This window comes from Atta colombica, unplaced genomic scaffold, assembly GCF_001594045.1.
Source record: "Atta colombica isolate Treedump-2 unplaced genomic scaffold, Acol1.0 scaffold155, whole genome shotgun sequence".
NCBI lineage: Eukaryota > Metazoa > Arthropoda > Insecta > Hymenoptera > Formicidae > Atta > Atta colombica.
This window is the reverse complement of record NW_017259245.1, coordinates 2,465,803-2,472,984: the sequence shown is the minus strand read 5'-3', so window position 1 is coordinate 2,472,984 and position 7,182 is coordinate 2,465,803.

Sequence of the window (7,182 nt, the reverse complement as noted above, 5' to 3'; positions counted from 1 at the left end):
TAATCTCGGTTTAATTTACTCTTCATCTTCTTCTAATTCTAAAAATTAGAGAGAAAAAAATAATAAATTGTACCGAGAAACAATAAACTGAGAAATATACACATAATCGTACATTGAAGGGACCGAGCTTGTTTCATACCAATGAAGAAGTGGGGGAGAAAAGATGGAGTGTATAATATAATATAAGAGTTATATAATAGCTTCAGAAAACAAGTTTCAACTTACTATATGATGACATAACTTACTATATTATACTTTTGTGGAATGTATACGCTGAAATTTTATTTTATTTTGTAAGCACACTATATAGATTTCTCGGCAAAATAGAAATCAATGAATAGAGTTTAATGAAATAGATGCACATATCCATACAGTTCTAAGCAACTAGGATCTTCAGATCTTAAACTAGTTTTGTCAAAAAGAACTTGCAATTCAATCTCTTGCGACCTTCAATCTAAATATTACGCAATATAAAAATTTTTTATGCATGAATCTATTTAATATGTATCTATGTATATCTATGTATAAATATACATAAATATATATATAAATATTAATAATCATATACGAAATGTGTCCATACATCTCTTTTTCTTTTGTAAAATTACTTTTTAGTGTAATAGAAATAATAATAATAATGTGAAAACATTAAAAATAATTAAAGGGATAATTTTTGCATTGTTTGTTTCAGAAAAAAGAAATTTGGAAAAATGTAAAAAAATTGCTCATACACAATTATGTATAGATAATTTTTTTACATTTTTTCAAACTTCATTTTTTTCTAAAACAAACAGTATGAAAGAATCTATCAGTGAAAAATGTAAAAAATCTCATCAGAGCCTACATCAGTTTCGGATGCACAGAAAATTCTTTATTTTCGTGTGAATGTAACAAAACGAATAAAATAAATGTTTCGACCTTTCAATTCGAATTTTTATATAAAATTTTATATAAAATCGAAATTATATAAATAATGTAAATTTCAAGTTGATGATTTCCGATAATTTAGTTCGTTCTTCTTTATCCAAATGCTAAATTAGATAAAATAAAACCGAAGTCATATACATTGTTCACTAAGTAGAATCATATCCCTCATCAGATTGTTAGATTTGATGTAAACATTTTCTCGCGACTCAACGTAAAGGTCTTGTCGACAATCAGAGACTTTTATAAAGACCTTTACAAGAGAAAGAGGGATGTATGAACATATTTCATATATGATTACACACACATTGAAAAAAAATATACTCAATTTTAATAAATATTTAGTTGAATACTGCCAACTAAATATTTATTAAATATAAAGATATATTTATTTAATACAAGAAATGTTAATTTGATTTAACAATCATTTTTTTATTGAACAAATATTTATTTGTAAATGTAAGTAAATGTTTAGTTGACAGTATTGAACTAAATATTTATTAAAATTAACTATATTTTTTTCTCAGTGCATATTTACGAATATTTATATATATTTATATATATTTACACATATTGATACATATTCATGCATGAAAAATTTTTTACCGAAAATTTTTTATGAGAAATAAAGAATGTCAAGCTGTCTTCAGTACTTAAATAATTTGGTGTGAATTTATATACTACATATCGTGATATTTATTATATTAAGGTTCCTGAGTAGTATCTTTAATTATAAGTCAGTTTGAATCGTGATGTCATAAGCGAGAAATGACATGTTGATTTTTCTTGCATACCATTTGTAAATAAAGAGAATTTGGATAAAACGAAATGATAAGATCGCTTTAAAACAATTGTAAAAATAAGTGAAAACTTTTCTTATCTTTCTTGATAGTCAGTAAAGAGTCGAAAAAAGTTCACGAAGTGAAAATAGACATGCACATTGAGTAAAAACTAGTAAATGCACTTTACATGCCTTTTATGATTATTTACTGTCAAGGGAGATAAGGATAGTTTTCGCCTATTTTTACAAGTGTTTTAAAATGATCTCATTATTTCATTTCATTCAAATTCTCTTTATTTACAAATAGCATACAAGAAAAATCAACATGTCGCTTACGATACATTTCTCGCTTATGATGTCACGATTTAATATGACTGGAATGAGTCCTCAGCAGCCTTAAGCAAAGTATCTTTTAAGATTATAATGATCGTAATGTGAATACATAAGAAATAGGAAATAAAGATCAAGCTAGACTTTTAATACTTAATTTGATGTAAATTTATTAAATATATTATGTGCGTATCTAATTCTGAAAACTATGTGCCAAATTTAATTTTCAGTTACGAAACAATCCTAATATTATTAAAGATTATTAGAAAATTAAATTCACTGTTTGCAGAATTGGATATGTACATAATATACACCGAATTATAAGCACTATTTCCTATTTCTTATGTATTCACATTATGATCGTTACAAAAACTTAAAACCTACTTCGTTTAATAAATCATGCTTTTATGAAATACCATAGTTCAATTAGAAAGTAACAATATAGTTATTTGGATTTTGTACATTTAGTCTACGTTATTTGTATAACATATGAAAAACTTATTTATGGATCTTTGTTTCTACATCTAGTAAGAGTTTCTAGCTAAATGAACAAGTGATCTGTTTTCTGTTCATGCACTAGACTGCACTAGCACTCTCTTTTTCACTTTCAACAAATATCAAACATATATTTATCTTACTTCAAGTAAAAGTGTACACACTGTGTTCAAACACAGAAAATAGACCTAAGGAACTAAGGAACACCTCGCTCGTGTTCTTTTTTATTTATTTTTTGTTTTTTGTTCACTCGCCCAACAAAATTAGATGTATATCTAATATACAGAGTATTGCAAAATCTTAGGTTCACTTAGCATTATGCTCGTGTCACACTACGCATTGGAGATTGAGGAGGATTGCGAAAGAAAGATTAGAATTCGACCAAGTAATTTTAATTTTAATCCATTTCGTTTTAATTAGCTGAATTCTAATCCTCAATTCATAATCCTCAGTCTCCAATGCGGAGTGTAATACAGACATTCCAAATGTTTCAAAGCGTTTGTAGTTAAGTAGATCAGGATCTAAGATCAATTGGAAAAAAACATTTTATTAATCAAAAATAGATTATTTATGTTTATATAAGCTATAAACGCTTAAAAGCATTTGTAGCCTATATGAACATAAATAATTTGATTATCAAATAAACGTAAAGTAATAAGACGTAAATAATTTCGTTTCGATTTGTATATACAATTGATAATATTGTATATCTATCTATTATCTATCTATTATATATATCTATCTATTATATGCTTAATCTAATCTAAATAACAATTAAGATAGCTATTGCTACTATAATATATTTGATACTATTAATTGTCTAAATATAATTTATTCTCTATATTGATTATCTATAATAGTTCAATAATCTTTAGATAAATTAATGAAATAATTAATTAATTTTTATTTTTTGTGTTGTCATCGTATTCTAAAAATAAAATACTATTAATGTTGCGAAACATTATTTGATTAATCAATCTCCAGCTTCTTAAAACTTCCTTCAACACCAAATTAGTTGTCTTTGTTTTGTCCGGTCGTATCGATTCATTAACGCGATGATTAATTTTTTCTTCAAGCAACGTGATCTGCAAATTCTTTTAGTTTATTATATAACTTATTATGTAACTTCTGTATAGGACCGGTTTGATCGCCTACTTCTTTTGAAAGAATTTCGAGCTGCACGTATTTTTCCAAAGTGTCGCTCGTATAAGTATTATAAATCTATAATAGCACTATATAGAATACTTCAATGATTTTTATATTTTTCGCATTGAATTACATTTTATGCAGTTTTTCCAAGCACATAAATTAATTAAAAATGTATTAAATAAGAAGATAAAATACACATTCATAATATTTATAAACAAAAGTTAAAAAAGGAGCATACAGCCAAAATGCTGGTTATTTGTTGCAATGTTATATTTAAAATAATCATTACAAATTGAAATTTATAGATGTTTCGGTCTTCAGCCTTCTTCAGTATGTTCTACTATATTTTATTACAATTTTAAGTCAGAAGTTAAATAAGTTAAAAATTACAATTTAAAAAATATTATATTAAATTATAAAAGATTAAATCTCAGTCTAATTATAATGTGCAATGGTCAGTTAATATAAGAAGTTGAGTGTATGAAACCGTATAAAGTTCTTATGAAATGATTGATTCTTGTATGACGATTCTTGTATACAATACTGATCCGCTATTAATTGTAAATCCTCATGTCGTGAAGAATTTCCAAGTTCTAATTTGAATTTACATAATTACAAAGTTATAAAGATTTTTTAATACATGATTATAAAGACGGTACAAACGATTACTTAACATACCTTTATTCGTATATAATAGGAGTTACAATTATTCACTGACAATATTCCATTCTTTATAGTTTAATTTAAATTTTTGAGGAAGAAACTTTCTAATATGTTACTTTTTACTATTAACAGAATTTTTGTGTTCCTCTATATTCTGTCCTTCTGTATTTATATTAACCAGAAAAATTAAGAAGGGGAAAATTAGAGGAGTGGGATGAAAGTTGGAGATTATAAGTAGGAGATTATTCGTTTAATAGAATTTGCCATTAATAAGTGGACCAACATTGTAATAGTCACACAAAAATCAATTATTTCACAAGAACTTTATATGGTTTCATATATTCGATTTCTTATATTAACTAACCATCACACATTATAATTGGACTGAGATTTAATCTCTTATAATTTTTAACTTATTTAAGTTAAAATTGTTTGAGTTAAACTTATTTGAATTAAAATTATAAAACATATTGAAGAAGGCCGAATATCGGTCGAAACGTCTATAAATTTCAATTTGTAATAATTATTTTAAATATATGATATCGCAACAAATAATCGGCGTATTGGCTATATGCTCCTTTTAAATTTTAATTTATAAATACTTAACCATTATTTATTTCTACATCATAATATTTATCTCTCAGCAGTTTAAAAAGTTCAAGAGTAGAACATGCACTGAAAAAAAGTTTAATTATAGCTATCAAATATTAAGTGAAATAGTTTCAATTAAATGTTGAGATAATATAACTAAACATAATTTTACCTTTACAAATATTTAATAAGTATTAGTGTCGATAATATCCTTTAGTATAATACTTGTTAAATATTTGTAAAGGCAAAATTATGTTTGGTTATATTATCTCAACATTTAGTTGAAATTATTTTACTCAATATTTAATAACTATAATTTGACTTTTATACTGTGCGCAATATTGATAATATATTTTTAAAAATGTAGTACTTTTAAAGTAATTTTTTTACTTTTAAAGTAATTTTTTTACATCAAATAGAAATTTGATTTTCATGTTTTTAATAAACATTATATTGAACAACTGACCCGCAATTGTCTTGTATTATAATGGTTTCATTTTTATCACATCTATCAGCTATTTTTTCGTGAAAGATTTTATTCATCAAATCAAATCTACTAACGGAGAAATATTTATGAAATGGAAACTCTTCAAACATCTTTCTTGTAGATAATAAAGAAATTTTTTTTATAATAAGGTTTCAAACGGTTGAGGTGATCTAATGAAACTATGTTCTTTTATGTCGAATAAAAGAACATAGTCATCGCATTCCTCTGTATAAGAGCAGTCATAAATCAATTACTATAAAGTGCAATTTCACGGTATTGTTGAAAACGTATTTCGATGGTTTGTTATCTAAGTATGCTCTTTAAATAAGAATCTTCCATAAATAATTTTTTATAATTTTCTCTAGTATTTCCTTACAAAATTTGGATTTCTGTCATGATAAAATTGTACTTTTTACGCAAAATTTCTCTATGAAAAATATTGCTGCATATACTTGTCACATAATATAACAGATTGTAACAAATAATTAAAAAAAAAGGAGCTTCTATACTGAAAAAAATCACGTCACATAGTTGCATAATGAAATCATGTAATTAAATCATGTAAATTACATAACGGATTGTTCCAAAAAAATCAATACATGATTTTTTAAATTATGTAATTTGAAAAATTATATGATAATATGTTCTTTTTTCTTTTATTTCTATTATTCAATTCTTGAAAATTCGGTAATTATAAAATCACATGATGGATAAAATTATTTCTAATATCATGTGATTTTTTTCACATTACATCATTTTTAAAAATCACGTACTGATTTGGGACAATCTGTTAAGTGATTTACATGTTTACTTACATGATTCCATCTTAATGACAAAGAACTAAAAAGAGCAACTGAAATAGTGTAAATACATTTATGATTAATCCTTTGAAAAAAATCATGTCACAATGTCATCATGTTACATGATTTTTTTCAAGAGACAGATCATAAATGTATTTTCAGTATTTCAGTTGCTCTTTTTAGTTCATTGAGATGGAATCATGTAAATAAAACATGTAATCATGATTTTCAGAGGAAACATGTGATGGCTATGTTTTTTTATCATTAAGCTTTCGATTGTAGTAACTTGGGTAAGTGTAAAAAAAGTATCGATGAAAGTATCGAAAGATCAATCTTTGAGAGATCGGAACATCTCTATCTGTCTGAATTTTCAATAAATTAGTTTTATATTGATGAATTATAATATTTTTAAATCGATAATGATTTAACTAATATTACTTAACATCAAATATCTTTTGTCTTCTGAAGAAACTAAATCTTTACATATAATATGAAATCTCATTGTGCTATACTGTGAGAAAGTAAAGCAAATATATAATATATATTCAGGATATAAAACTATTTTTCATGCATAAATATATATAAATACGCATAAATATATATGTTTATGAATATTTATGTATGTTCATATATATTTATATATGTATTCAAGCATGAAAAATTTTTTTACTAGGTAGATATAAGTTCTTCGGATTTTTTATTTAATCTACATTATATAAAATTACTAGTTGTGAATCACTTTAAAGAAAAAAATTCATATTTTTAGATCAATCTCAGGCAGAACAATCTCAAACAATTAATAAAATATTTAATAATCATGATTAATCATAAAGATTATGTTATGGATTTTATATCATTTCATTACCATTTTATATGTTTTAATTTGAATTAAATAAAGTAATGACAATTATTCATAATTAGACCCCATGTATTAATTGCGGATCAATACTTTACAAATGCTT